The 15,108-nt window shown below is 47.8% G+C and overlaps 1 protein-coding gene across 1 annotated transcript in view; it reads right to left on the bottom strand.

The window, feature by feature from the left end:
• The window catches only part of DDB1 (damage specific DNA binding protein 1), a 1,014,306-nt gene that overhangs the window by 424,797 nt on the left and 574,401 nt on the right, over positions 1-15,108 (bottom strand). The window lies entirely within an intron of this gene.

The raw sequence follows: 15,108 nt of genomic DNA, 5'->3' as shown, positions 1-15,108 counted from the left end.
GTGTGCAGGAGGCACTGCGACCTGCAGCTACTCTTGATTAGCCAATCAATGATGTATAAGAATACAGGAATTCCCTGGTGGTGAAGATGGGCCTGCACAACTGAAGGGAGTACTTTGAATTGCTAGTGATGACTACTTACTACAAGATGGGAGTACTTCCAGTGGGTGGGAGGGATGGAAGTATGAAATTAGGACCCTGAGATCAAGTGGGTCGTCATGGAATCCCCTTGCTGTGGGAGGGGAACAACCTAATCTGCAAGTGTCCTGAGATGATGCACCCTTCTGAGGGGGCCAGAAATCGCAGATGCGCTCAAGGGAGCCAACCGCCTTGGGAATGAGAAAGTAAATTAATTAACCCCCCGTTTCCAGATGTTGGGGGGAGTACTGCATCTAGGGACCCTTTTTGCGGCGGTACATGTACCTCTTCTTCGAGAAGAAAGCAGTGTTCGTAGCAGAGTGGGTGCGTGTATGTAAGTGTGTGTGTGTGTGTGTGGTGGGAAGTTGAGAGGGGTGAAATACAGTTTGAGGCAGAAGCAATACTGTAGGATGGCTAGCCCCTATTAGTCTGAGTTGATTAGTTGCCTGTGATGGAGGAAATGGCATAATTTCCCACCAACATGTAACATGTCAATGGAGGACTGGAACGCACATCACTGCTTGTAGAGGCAAAGCATTGTGGGTGCTTAACTTTCTTCTATCCCTATTTTTTCCCTGTGTTGAATCCCCTACCATATCCCTCACTGATTTGATGGTGTTAAGCCTGCTCTTGTCTTTGATAGCATTGGGATTGCTCATGGGAAGTGGACTTTGCCCCTTCTCGGAGTTGCTGCCTCATAAATTAGCCACTGGAAACTGGTCTGGAGAGCTCCCGTGGACTTGGCGGTCTCTGAACCTTTTTTATTTTTCTCAGCATTACATCAACCTGTGGCTAAAGTGGTGCTCCTCGTCTGACTTTCACGCCAACTAAGGCTGTGCTGGCGGCATCCAATGTGAAATGTGTATTTAGATCTTGTCCTCCGACAATCTTTTTCCCTCTTTCTGCTCCACGAGTTGTTTGAGCAGGCCCTCCATATGCTTTCCGTGATGTCCTATCATAGGGGATAACAGTGCAACCAGACTGGCTATCTGTCGATGTGAAGCTGCTCCTACTGCCGCCCTCTTGCCCACCACATTTATTTTCTTTCTTTCCTTGTCTGCAAGTGGAGCCTAGTCAGAGGCTTGTGCATAGGCGTTCTTGCGGCCAGTATGTACCACTCGGGAATATGGTGTGACCTTCCCTTAGAGTACACCGAATCGCTCGGGGGTGGTTTAACTTTATTTTTTACCCCAAGGTGTCGACTCTGGCCTTTCAAGGGCTCTCTAACATTTTTCGGGGCATATTTTAGCATCCTCTTAGCAAGGAGTCAGTTGACACGGAGTGTTCTTGGGGCAAATTAAGGCTTCAGTGCAGGCATCGAAGAGTGTGTGCCGATGGCCTTGGTAGTAGGCTTGTTGCCTTCTACAGAGTTTGGAGGGTGGCAACAGGTGGTTGACAGTGGCCCTTGTGTCTTTTTGCCTCAACCTCTGTGTTCTTGGATTGCTGTCCTACTCATTCGGGAATGATGCCCCATTGTGTCTTTCTTGTACTGGCGTACTCACGGTTCTGGGCATACTCATGATCCAAAGGCTGGTTGCTGAAGGGATGGTCCTCCCTGAAAATGACCGGGATGTCGGACAGGTCTTGCTGCTGCATGGTGGTACGCACAGAGTGAAAGCGCATCTTTTTACATGATTAGCCCCAACTTTTTGCCTGTTTGATATGGTTTTGATTTTCGTGCACAGTGTGCTTGTCAACCATGTCCCTTGTGCGAGTGCTTCTTCCCTATAACTATTCCACAAATTGGCCCTTGAGGTCCCCTGTAAGTCCCTAGTAAAGGGTAACCAGGGCATTGTGGTGGAAGAGGGTCAGTCACATAGGGACCCCTTACCTAGGCCCTGCAGACTGCCACTGCAGCATGTATGGCCTGGGGCAGGCAAAACAACCTAGTCGACATAGCACACTGCCTGTGTGTCATGCCAACTTGCACTGCCTACCGTTTAGGGAAGTCACCCCTCTAGCACGCCTTCCAGCCCTAAGGCAGGGTGCACGATACCACAGGTAATGCGACCCCCAGCCTCTGCTGCTAGCGTCAGAACGCAGCCCCCATTTTACGCCCCCTCTTTGGGCAGGAAAACAGGCGGGAAAACCTAAAAAGAATTGGACGTGTGCCACCTATATCCCTAAGGCGGGGGAGGCGAGGTGAAACAACTTTGAGTTCCCGCCATCTTGAAGTAGGGGAGATTTCTCTAATCGGGGCTAGGACGATGTCTCCTCCTACAGGAGGGTGGCATTATTAAGAGTGTAGTCACCCCAGGCAAGGTGGCCCTACCTGACCTTTCCTTAAAACTCCCCTTAATTCAGTATTTTGGTGGCTGTCTCTGACCTTGAAATTAGTTCTTGCCGACATAAGAAGAACAAAGAAGACACTGTACAGTGAAGCCTGAAGACACCTACTGACTTGGTCTAAGCTCTATCGGCATGTCTCCAGCTTCAAAGACCCTGCAAAAGAAGACACCACCTGTCCTGCAGCCAGCCACTTCCACAAGCAAGACTGCCTGCTCTTCGACAATGACCAGAGACTCTCGAGGACAGCAGATCTGTCCCAAAGGAAACCTACACAGAGGACTCTGGTGCCCTCCGGAACAGCGAGTCCTGGCCACTCTGCACCAGACGCCGCCATCTCGTGTCGAGATAGCCTACCGGTCCAGAACAGGTTTCCCAGCAATCCTGACCTCAAGTCGAGCCTTGGCTGATCTCCATGACTCTACGACAATGCCTGCAGCCTGAATCTGGAAACTGACGCAACTGGCTCCGGTCAGAATAATTAGACTTCAAAGGACACCCTTCTACCCGAAGCTCCTGGGCCTTGGTGAGCTGAACAGACAGTGCCACTACGACCCTAAAAACCTCAGCTTATCTCTACTGTCACTGGTCTCCCTCCTGCAGCCTCCGGCGCGACACCTGCAGCCTGTTTGTCCAACCGAGGTTCTCCATTAAAAAGTATTGGGCGCCCAATGCTGTATTTGCATCCTGCACCCAGCCACCCCTGTGCCGCTGGTGGTGTATGTTTGGTGCTGCCTTGTAGACTCCCCTTGTGCTTGATCTAACACCTAAAGCTCGACCACTGCAAACAATCAACTAACCTGCAAGCAATGTGGCTTTGAGCTCCCCAATCTCTATTGAAACGCACTAGGCCTATCTCTGAATTTGACCCCTGCCGCCCCGGTGCCACTGGTGGTGCAGACATTGTGTTTCCGGACTCTTGCTTGCCCTCTGCTGATCTTAAATCGCGAAGACTAGAAATGTAAGTTGGGTATTTACCCATAAACCGCATTGTTGTTTTCCTCCATAGGATAACACTGAACTGTTTGAAAATTGCAGTGTCTGCTTTTTAAAGGCTAAAGTATTTTTCCTGCAAAAAGTACTTACCTTTTTCCAAAGATCTTGGTCTTGAAATAAAACTTGAAAAATGCTTATTTTGATAAAGTTGTGTCAGTTATTGGTCAATGTGTGTGCAATAAGGAATATGCTACTTACCAGTATGCATCTGTTCTTGGCATGTAGGGCTGTTGATATTCACATCTTATGCATAGATCGCCGCCTAGTGTTGGGTCCGGATGAATGCACATTGTTCTCCTGGAAGAGTCTTTGAAGTATCACGAGATAGGTGGCTCCTCCCCTGGACTACAGTGCGCATGGGCATCCTCTCCATCCTCGGATTGTTTTTCGCCATTGTGGCAGGGATGGAGTATGATACAGTAAGTGATGTCCATGCTAGAGATTAATTCTGAATGCTACAGCTGCGACAGGCACCGGGGAGGAGGGAGGGCGATGCAGCCCTACATGCCAAGAACAGATGCATACTGGTAAGTAGCATATTCCGTTTGAGGCATGTGGGCTGCTGAATTCACATCTTATGCATAGAATGTATAGCAGTCCCCTCTTAGCGGCGGTTGCCCGTGCCAGCTGCAGCAGTCTGAAAAAGAGTCTTGAGTACAGCTTGCCCTACAGCTGCCTGGAGTGTACATCTACGCAGTAGTGTTTGGTAAATGTATGTATGGTAGTCCACGTGGCTGCCTTACATATGTCTTCTAGAGGAATGTTTCCTAAGAAAACCATGGATGCCCCTAACTTGCATGTTGAATGCGCTCTTGGGGGAACTGTTAATGTGCGTTTAGCTTTTTGATAACAAATTTGTATGCACTTAACAATCCATCTGGCTATACCTGATTTGGAAATGGGGTTGCCTTTGTGCTGTGGTGAAAAGGCAACAAACAGTTGTTTAGTCTTTCTGAAAAGATTTGTTCTATCTATATAGTAGAGGAGAGCTCTTTTAACGTCAAGGGTATGTAGAGCTCGTTCTGCCACGGAATCTGGATTAGGGAAGAATACTGGCAGTTCTATAGCTTGATTGATGTGAAACTGGGACACCACTTTTGGCATAAATTTAGGGTTAGTTCGCAGCACTACCCTATTAGCGTGAATTTGTATGAATGGCTCCTGAATAGTTAGGGCTTGCAGCTCACTAACTCTTCTGAGTGATGTAATTGCAACTAGGAAAACCACTTTCCACGTTAGGAATTGTATCTCACAGGAGTGTAGCGGTTCAAAAGGTGGTCCCATTAGTCTGGTAAGAACCACGTTGAGGTTCCAGACAGGTGAAGGTGGGTGTCTTGGAGGAATGATTCGTTTGAGTCCCTCTAGGAAAGCTTTAATAGCAGGTACCCTGAAGAGGGAAAGGTGTTGCCTGTTTTGAAGATAAGCTGCCACTACAGCTAAATGGATACGAATGGAGCTGTAAGCTAGATTGCATCTGTGTAAATGTAGGAGGTAACAGATGATGCTCTGAGTAGATGCATCTAGCGGATTTATGTGATTATTTTTACAATAGATGACAAATCGCTTCCACTTTGCCGCATAGCATGCCCTGGTGGTAGGCCTCCTTGCCTCTTTGATAATATTCATACAGTCGGGAGGCAAGTTTAGGTAACCAAACTCTATGACCTCAGGAGCCAGATCGCAAGGTTCAACTGTTGCAGATCTGGGTGCTGAATGTCGCCATGGCTGTGCGTTAAAAGGCTGGGTGTTAATCGCAGCCTTTGATGAGGAACCACGGAAAGTTCTAGGAACGTGGTGTACCATGGTTGCGTCGCCCAAGTTGGAGCAACTAGGATTAGTGTCATTGAGTGTTGTCGCAGTTTGCGTGCCACTAGTGGTGTGAGCGGGGCTGGGGGAAAAGCGTACGCAAACTTGCCTGACCAGTTCATCCATATCGCATTGCCCTGAGACTGCGGGTGTGGAAACCTGGCGGCGAAGCTTTGGCATTTTGCGTTTTCCCTTGTGGCAAACAGGTCTATTTCTGGGTGACCCCACCGCTGGAAGTACGGCTGCAGCACGGAGGGATGTATCTCCCACTCGTGCATCTGGTGGCTGTGTCTGCTGAGCAGGTTCGCCATCTGGTTGTCCTAGCCTGGGAGGTGTTCCGCCATGAGGAAGATGTTCCTCTGAATGGCCCACTTCCACATACTTTGTGCTAGATGGGACAACTGTGTAGAGTGTGTCCCTCCCTGCTTTTGTATGTAGTACATGGCAGTCATGTTGTCCGTCCGGATTAACACGACTTAGTTGCACAAGTGTACTTTGAAAGCTTTTAGCGCCATAAAGATTGCCCTCAGTTCCAGCAGGTTGATGTGCATCCGCCTCTGCTGTTTTGTCCATAGTCCCTGCACTGTGTAATGGAGGACATGCGCTCCCCATTCTAGGAGAGATGCGTCCGTTGTCAGCACTATTTGTGGTACAGGCTCTTGGAACGGTCGTCCCTTGCAAAGGTTTTGTGGTTTCCACCAATGCAGAGAGTTGTATGCGCGACCGGTCACCAACACTAGGTCTTTCAATTGTCCCAGAGCCTGGTTCCACTGCCGTGCTAAGCACTCTTGGAGCGGACGCATGTGTAGTCTTGCGTGAGGGACTATGAAGATGCAGGAGGCCATCATGCCTATCCGCTGCATAAACACCCTTGCTGTGAGCGAGTGTTGTGGTCTGAATTTCTGAATGAGTAACCGAATGCTGTTGATTCTGGCTGAGTTTGGCTGCGCCTTTGCCGCCAGAGTGTCTATTGTGGCTCCCAGGTACTGCTGTATGTGGGCTGGCTGAAGATGTGACTTTGGGTAGTTTAATGAGAATCCGAGGCTGTGTAGGAGGTGAATAGTGCGGGACACGTGAGTGGCACATTGCTGGGCTGACTTTGCTTGGATGAGCCAGTCGTCCAGATAGGGGTAGACGTGAACATGGTTTCTCCGTAGGTGTGCAGCCACTGTCGCTAGACACCTTTGTAAACACCCTGGGGGCTGTGGTCACCCCGAAAGGCAGTACCTTGAATTGGTAGTGCTGGTTTTGGATGGTAAACCTGAGATACTTCCTGTGTGCTGGATGTATTGGTATGTGGAAATATTCATCCTTTAAGTCTAGGGTAGCGAGGAAGTCTCCCTGACTGAGTAGTGGTAGAACTTGCTGTAAAGTGAGCATGTGAAAATGTTCTGACAAGATGTATTGGTTTAGGGGCCTGAGGTCTAGTATTGGACCCATCCTTTTTGGGGATTAATAAGTATAGAGCGTACACCCCTGTACCCCGTTCTTGTATAGGGACGAGTTCTATGGCCCCTTTTTGCAGCATGCTGATAACGTCTTGCTGCAATAAGTCTATGTGCTCTGCGGACATAGGACGGTGTTTTGGGGGTATGTTGGGTGGAGTGGATGTTAGCTGTAGACAGTAATCATAGTGAATGAGTTGTCTTACCCACCTGTGTGTGGTTATGCTTTCCCAGACTGGCAGGAACTGTTGTAATCTGCCCCCGACCGGTGTTATATGGTCCGGGGGCAGCGACATGCCGTCACTGCTTAGTATTGGCGGAGGATCTGGTGTTGTTATTCCCACGTCCTCTGCCTTTACTCCGGTTGCCACGGTATCCACCTCTGCTTGTTTTAGTATAGGTGGTTTGCGTGTTCCCTTTGTTGTATTGAGTCTGCTGGGACGCCTGTCCTCTTGAAGCTCCTCTGTTATTGGAGCGACGAAAGGAACCACCTCTGAATTGTTGAGACTGCAAGGCCCCCATAGATTTGGCTGTCTCAGTGTCTTTTTTAATTTTTTCTAAGATGGAGTCTACATCAGGGCCAAATAAAAAAATCAGGGTTTACAGGCTGATTCAATAAAGTTGTCTGAATCTCTGGTTTGAACCCTGAGATACGCAACCAAGCATGCCTTCTGAGCATGACACTAGTGTTGATGGCCCTGGCTGCAGTGTCAGCTACGTCCAGCGCACATTTAATGGAAGCGTTAGATATGAGTTTCCCTTCCTGTATTAGTGTTTCCGCACCTTCTTTGTAGGCATCAGGCAAATGTTGTAGCAGTTGCTCCAATGTGTCATAATGTGCCCTATCATATCTGGCTAATAGGGCCTGTGTGTTGGAAATTCTCCAGATATTAGCTGCCTGTGCAGCCACCCTTTTCCCAGAAGCTTCTAACACTTTAGACTCTTTGTCTGGAGGAGGAGCATCACCAGTAGTTTGGGAGTTGGCACGTTTACAAGCATTGGAGACTACCAAAGAGTCCAACGGCAACTGTCCCTTAATGTATGTAGGGTCCACAGGTGCCGGTCTGCATTTTCGTTCCATTCGGGGATTAATGACCCTTGCTCTGGTGGTTTCCTTAAAAATGTCTCCTGCTCGTTTGAGGACACCTTTTAACATTGGCAATGTTTTAACTGATTTCTCAGAAGTGGAGAAAGTGTCAAACAAGAAATCCTCCTCAATTGGGTCAGTATGCATGTCCACATCATGATTATGCGCTGCCCTCTCCATCAGTGCGCTAAACGCCCCTGTATCCTCTGTAGGCGAAGTTTTTACAGGATAAGAGGGAGTATCAGGGATAGGTTGTGACTCCCCCTGGTCAGCAGTGTCTGTCCAGGTTTGAGCCTGGTCATCTTCATTATTGTCCGCAGGGTAACTATATTGTTCTTGATAGTTGTACCCTAGCTCCTCAGTAGAGCGTGTGGGTGAGTATGCATAAGTGTCTTGGTCATGGTACTGCACACTCTCAAAAAGGACAGGCGATGTGGAAGAGTCCCTTTTCTTTTTTAGTGGAATTTTATAGGATTCCAGTGGATTTTCCGACCTGATTTTTCGTTGATAAATAGTAAGTGTACCAGTGTCGGCGTCGATATGGAGCTTCGACTGTTCATCATAGGAGGGCTCCTGATAGACAACGCTTGCTTCTTGAGGATGACTCCTTTTTCCAAGTGTCAAAGTTTTGGCATGCTCGATCCCTTTTTCGGATCGGCAGCTTTAGGCCGTGCTGTTGGGGGCAGTCCGAATTTTATCGGCGGTTGCTGTCCCGGCGCCGATATGGGACCGACAGACTTTGCCTTGTCGTCGTGCGTTTTACTGTGCGTTGACTTTGGTGCTTGCGTCTGAGGAGCGCTCTTTTTTGTCGATTCGACTTGCTCCTTCGAGGCGCCTTTTGTTTTCGGCTCGAGTGCTTTGACGAGCTGTTGTTTTTCGACACGGTGCCTCGGTTCGAGGGCCTTCTGAGAGTCGAGTCCTTTGTTTGTGTCGCTGTCCGTCGACGCCGACCTCGTCGGTTCGACGTATTTGGCATTAGCGAAGGACTTTAGCGCACCAATCTTCGGATCGACACCCTTTGCGGTTGACTTTTAAGGGTCGCCGACACTTGTCTTCAACGTCAATTCGGATGTGCTTGCACTCTTCGATCCGATGGCTGACTTTAGCAGTTTCGGTTTCGAATGTTCCTCGGTGGCTTTCGGTTACGCTTTTGTTTGGGCGACCGATGGCTCCAGTGATATATTCTTAGCCGGGCCGATACGCGGGGCTATAGAATGCTTAATATGATCTTGGCTAAGGCCTTTCGGCGATGCCTCGACCGGAGCCTTGGAAAGTTTAAGAGTGTCTTGTTTAGGCCCAGTACCCACTGTTGGGCCTGGTTCATCACTCGAGTCGTCATCGACGGCTCCGATGGGGGACACGTCGTCCCTTACCTCCTCGACGGGTTCATCTTCAACGACGTGCTCCTCGTCTTCTTCATAGTAGGTGGAGTCGTGTTCTGAACCTGGGTCCGACGTCTGTTCTGGATCCTCAGTCTCGACGACCTCATAGTCGTCTTCGTCGAAGATACTCACCGGGTCGGGCGCTGGCTTCGTTATCGTTTGTCTCGCTGCACGTCGGAGCCTAAGCGTCTTCTTCGACCGGAACCGAGCACAAGCTAGACAGTTGTCCTCGTTGTAGTCTGGTGATAAGCACTTGTTGCACACCGGGTGTACATCGATGTGCGGGTATTTTGAATTACAAAGGGGGCATCGTTTGAACGGGCTCCGTTCCATCGACGATCGGGCCTTTGGTGTGGAAAAGGCCACGTGGCGCTCTTCGACGTCCTGCTTCGAAATAAACTGGAAGAACTCGGCACCGATCGAAAGAACAATACAGACGACCCCGAAGGCCTTTTGGCCTTGTAGAAAAGTACACTGTAGTCCAGGGGAGGAGCACTGTAGTCCAGGGGAGGAGCCACCTATCTCGTGATACTTCAAAGACTCTTCCAGGACAACAATGTGCAATCATCCGGACCCAACACTAGGCAGCGATCTATGCATAAGATGTGAATTCAGCAGCCCACATGCCTCGAACATGTCTTACACTCCTCTGTGTTAGGCCTAAGGCTGCTCGTCCACAATCCGATTAATAGAGCACTTTGGGTTTACCTAGAGCCCTACACACTACTGGGGAATCTCTAGACTCTGCACAGTATAACCACCTAGTGGTATACCATATACAGAGCCAGCTTCCTACACACGCCCGGTGGCGATCCTGCTATATAGAAGGGTTTTCTTTGACTGGAAAGAGAGGCACAAGGGGAAGTTACCGTCACCGTGGTCAGGGGGTTTTACAGAACCTGTGCTGATCAGTCCATGGAAATTAGTGGCTTCGAGGGCAGTATTGGTACTGTGTGCACTCCGTCACCCATATTGCATTCGAGGAAACCACTCATGTGTAAGTGTGTCCGGCCCCCAGAGGCGGCAAGGCTTCTAAGGTACTCAACGACTGCGGCTCCAGTTCTTCAATGGGCTTCTGATGAGTACTTCTATAAGAACACAGCTAGAGGTACCGGTGAGAACAGATAGGACCTGAAGAACACCTGAACTCTATATATAAAACAATAAGACTCAGTGGCAATTGTAACTGGGTAGTTATAGTTTTTTTAATTTATTTTTTATTTCATTTATTTGAGTTTTATATAGCGCTGGCTAGACCCGGAGGTATCGGAGCGCTTTAAATGAGGATCAGAGTTGCAGGTTACAAGTTACATTTGTTCCAAGAGCAAAATCAAACATAGGAAAAAAGAAAGCAAAGTTACAGAAATTTATCGGGGGAGGGAAAAAACAGGGAGACGGGGAGAAACTGTGTCCAATGTCCGGCTGGGTAGGTGACGGCCGAGGGGATGAACCAGGGCTGAAATCAATAGCTGAACCGAGCAGCTTCACCGGGCATCGGACGAAGCGCTCAGACTCCGCTGTCAGGATAATGATCAGGTGCAGTGAAAGTCATATTAAAGTGGGGGAGTTGGCGAGATGAGATACCGCAGTCAGAACAAAATCCAGACGCCATCTTGAGGTCAGGCACTGTCATGAGAGGGGTCTGTAAGGAATATTTTGGCTAAGAATAAAGTGTGTAGGGGGAACCCCAGTGATGCCATTCCACCACTAGTTGAGACTATGTTTACATAGGAAGTGGATTTTTTTTGTTTTTTAAATAACTTTGGGACCATCTGATGAACCTTTATGAAAATTTAAATAAAAAAGTCTATCCTACCTCAGTTTTGGGGTGATCCATCAAGCAGGGGCCAAGAAAAAAAGAGGGTGCCCCAAAACGCTTTTTCCCCATGCAATTTTCCTTACAGAAAAAAAACTGCTGATTTTGTGATTTGGTGTAAATCTGTTCAATAGCTTTGGAGCAATTGAGTTAACTATAACTGGTGAGTTTGGTTGGCTTTTAGAGATTAAAATGTGACGTTTCACCCAAATAAAAAGCCACTTTAATATTTTCCCCCCTGTGTATTACTGTCTTTATTTTTTAATGTAATGTATGATATTAAGAGACCTAACAAGAACCTATGGCTTTCTTACTTACATTTTATTACATATTTCAAGTGAAATCCATTTTAACTTCATATTTGTCAACCTTAGTGGTTTGCTTCTCTATAAACCACTTATCAATTTGTTTGCTTTTCACTCAAAAAACACACCAGTTGTATTTTATCACTTAATCTGGTAGCCAACGTAGTCAAATTGTGATCGCTAGTTGTTTCGCTACTATAAATTGAACTGCCCTAAAAACATTTTTAAAACATTTTTTGTGCTCTGATCGATATGTCAACTAATACTTGTTTCTGTAAATATTAATTGATACACATACAGACTTAATCCAAGTTTCAATAATTCATGTTTCATTCAGAATTTCCAAATGTTCTGTCTTTCTGGCAAGATGCTAAAATTTAGTTCAGTTTCACAAATTCCTTACTCTAATTTGTTATATCAGGAAATTTCTGTATTTTTGGTCCTTGACAATCCCAGAATCCAATTTCAAAACTCCAATAGCTTTAAAAAATGTGTCTGCTTCTCTTGATGGATAAACAAATACTAAGATAAGAAAGCCAATGGGGAACAATTTGGTGTGGGCAAGGGGATGTGTCAATAGTGGATAGGAGGAAGGAAAACATGTGGCAATATCCTGAACAAGTTCCAATCTCTTGCCCTGAATGGACATATGGCCTATGAGCAGAAAAAGAATGATCTGGAAGTACAAGTAACTTACCTTCGGTAACGATGTATTTGATAGAGGCGTTGACTAGCCGCAGATTCCTTCACTTAGAATAATCCACAGGCGTCAAACTGGATCCAGATTTTTTTATGGCAGCAGCACCTCTGGGGGACGGCGCCACACGACCCCTTCCCCGACGTTCGCCGCGGACGTGACGTCAGCGAGGTCATACATATCCCTCCTGGCGCGCTGATGTCCGTTTTCTTCTGAGAAACTTTTCTGCGGCACAACACGGAGCCACCAACAAAACTGTGAAAGTATGGGAACAGTGTGCAAAAAAGGGAAAAATTGCTAAAACAAAGAAATCAGATGATGCATGACATCATTATGAAGGACAGTGTCAAACACTGTATACCAACAAACCAAGAAGTAAAGGCAGAGCATTGCTTTGAGAAACAACTCTGCAAAGCACAGTAAGACTTATTACAACGCAGAACTGTGCCGGCTAACACGGGTGGAGCACAGGAAGAACAATCCACTGCGAGATGACATTAGAAGGAATTACGCTTTCCCCTGTAGAGATCGAAGGGCCGAAGCACAGCCCAATAGACACCAAGACAGCGACTGCACATGAGACAAGAAACCCAGAACTGATGGAGGCGGGCGGGAGGGAAAGAACAGGAGAAGACCCCACACTGCAAAGCCCAGAGTGGAGGAATACAGAGAAAGGGAAAAATAAATCCCCTTTGAAGGCGGAACGAAAGGCACCGCTCCACAAGAAGAGATGCCACCCAGAGGGAGGAGGCTGCCAAAGGCAAAGTCTGAGAGGGTCGCACCAACTGGAGCACCCTGGATGAAGACCAGTGCCAACTGAAAGGAGGCAAGGTGGAGAACCCCACCCGAAAAGTTCGTTGCAGAACGGGGAGGATGGGTGGGTGTTAAGGAATCTGCGGCTAGACAACGTCTCTACCAGATACACCGTTACTGAAGGTAAGTAACTCGTACATCTGATAGAGACAACAAGCCGCAGATTCCTAAACTTAGAATAGATACCACAGCCATACCCCAAGGGGGAGGTGGTCTGCGACAGAACAACAGAAAGTGCCAAGAGCACTGAGCCGGCAACAGGGTGCTGGACTATAGGAGAAGCTGTGACGGTGCAGCCAGTCAGAAACCCAAGCAGCTTGGAGGAGCAAAAGACAATGGGAGGCAAGGCATCACAAGACAACCAGAAGGGCGCAAGACCACACCCGTGTGAATACAGGATGTAATAACGGCACCCAGCCATATCCCATATGGGAAGAGAGAGTTCATAACGAAGAACTACTCCCAGATCTCAATGGTGCGCTAAGTTGACACCAACGAAGATCTAGAGAACATGGAGAGACATAACCAGAGCCTATCAGGCGAGCCCACGCAAGGGAGGCTGGACAGACAGCATCTAGGAAGCGAAGAGCAAGAGGCAAGAACTGAGCATCATCCCAGAAGTACAGGCATGAAACATAATACACGCCAAGTGCAATACTTAGTCACCAGAAAGCGACAGGGGCGGACAACAGCACGCTGAAGCACACCAAGGCGGACCAAAACGCGAACATGCATATAGCAGACAGCTATGGAGACAACAAAGTGATGTAGCTAAGATGAGTACGGGGCTGCCCAACAAAGCAATTTGAAGGCCAAGGGGAGAACGCACCCAAGGGAGACAAAGATGCAGGGTGCAGCACCTGGGACGACCTTCAGCAGAGGAGCAGTCCTGTTGTCACATCCGACACAGATTAGGGTGACACCCAAAGGAAAAGACACATCCGAAGGGAGTGGCATCCGAGGCACAGAAGGTGCCTATAGGAACCGTGAAGAAGAACAAGCATTGCTACTGGGAACAACATCAGCTCTCCAGAACCACTACCTCCGACCGGAGGAGAATGCACCCCAAAGAAGAGAGGAACTGTTCAGTACATTAACGGGATAGGCAAGACCCTCAAGAAAAGAGCATCCAGAAGAAGAGGCCCACCCCAGGGAGCGAAACCCTAGGAACCGTCGCAGCCGAAGCAGCAGGGAAACAACACTGAAGTACACTATAAACGTGCTTAAGAAAAAATACCACCGTGCAGAGCGATGGCAAGCTGGAGTACAAGGCACCCAAGTGCTCCCTGAAAACTGGGATAAGGGTCCAGACCTCGCCGAAGCGAAGAGAGGTGGAGGTGTGTAAAAAGGGATACCCAACGGTCAGCAATCTGTGGGCATATATAGAAAAAGGGATGAACCACAAGACCAACGCAGTAGCGGGCGCTATAGTGAGGAAGGATAAGTTACTTACCTGTAATCCTAGTTCTCTTCCAGGGGTATCCTCAAAGTCATAAGCACATGAATATTCCCGCCTATGTGCTGGACCCCGGAAACACATCACATATGTGAAAAACATATGTAGATATATATATATATATATATATGAAAAACAAACAATGCAGCCTCCCATAGACATGCAGGGCAATGTTGCAAGGAATTCTCATGTACATAAACATATTCAAATAAAGCAGGGAGAAAGAACGTCTTTGAAAACTGCTTTGATATACAGCAGAAAACACAAACCGGCAAGGAATAATGAAAAAAACATTGCGAGCACATAGGCTGGATTGTAGAAACATTAGTGTTGAAAGGTGAAAAGCTAACCCACAAACACTCAGATAAACTGGCACCGTGCCTTTAAGGCAGCCATGACCCCTAGCTTCCCATCATGCCTCAGGGGTGACAGTTAGGTCAGTTGTTCTTTGCGGATATCCGCAGACCATTTTTGAAAGAGATGCAAGTATCATGTTCACTTCCTCGGGGAGGCGGGTGGGTTGCTTATGACTGATGAGGATACCCCTGGAAGAGAACTAGGTTACAGGTAAGTAATTTATCCTTCTCTTCCAGGGGATCCACATCAATAGTCATAAGCACATGAATAGAATAGCAAATCCATCCCCTCATCCTGCGGGCAAGTAAACAGAGTACCATCAAGATACATAACAGCTATTAGGCCTACACAGACTCCAATAGGTTAGCACTGAAACAGATTCCTCAAGGAGGCCTGGCCCACTTGGGTATATGCTCTGGGGTCCGAATCCAGACAGTAATGTCTGGTTAACGTATGTACCGACTTCCAAGTTGCAGCCTTGCAAATCTCGGCCATTGGTACATTGTGCAGAAATGCAACCGTAGCA

This window comes from Lissotriton helveticus, chromosome 3_1 (assembly GCF_964261635.1).
Source record: "Lissotriton helveticus chromosome 3_1, aLisHel1.1, whole genome shotgun sequence".
Taxonomy (NCBI): domain Eukaryota; kingdom Metazoa; phylum Chordata; class Amphibia; order Caudata; family Salamandridae; genus Lissotriton; species Lissotriton helveticus.
This window is presented reverse-complemented; position numbering and strand designations above follow the sequence as displayed.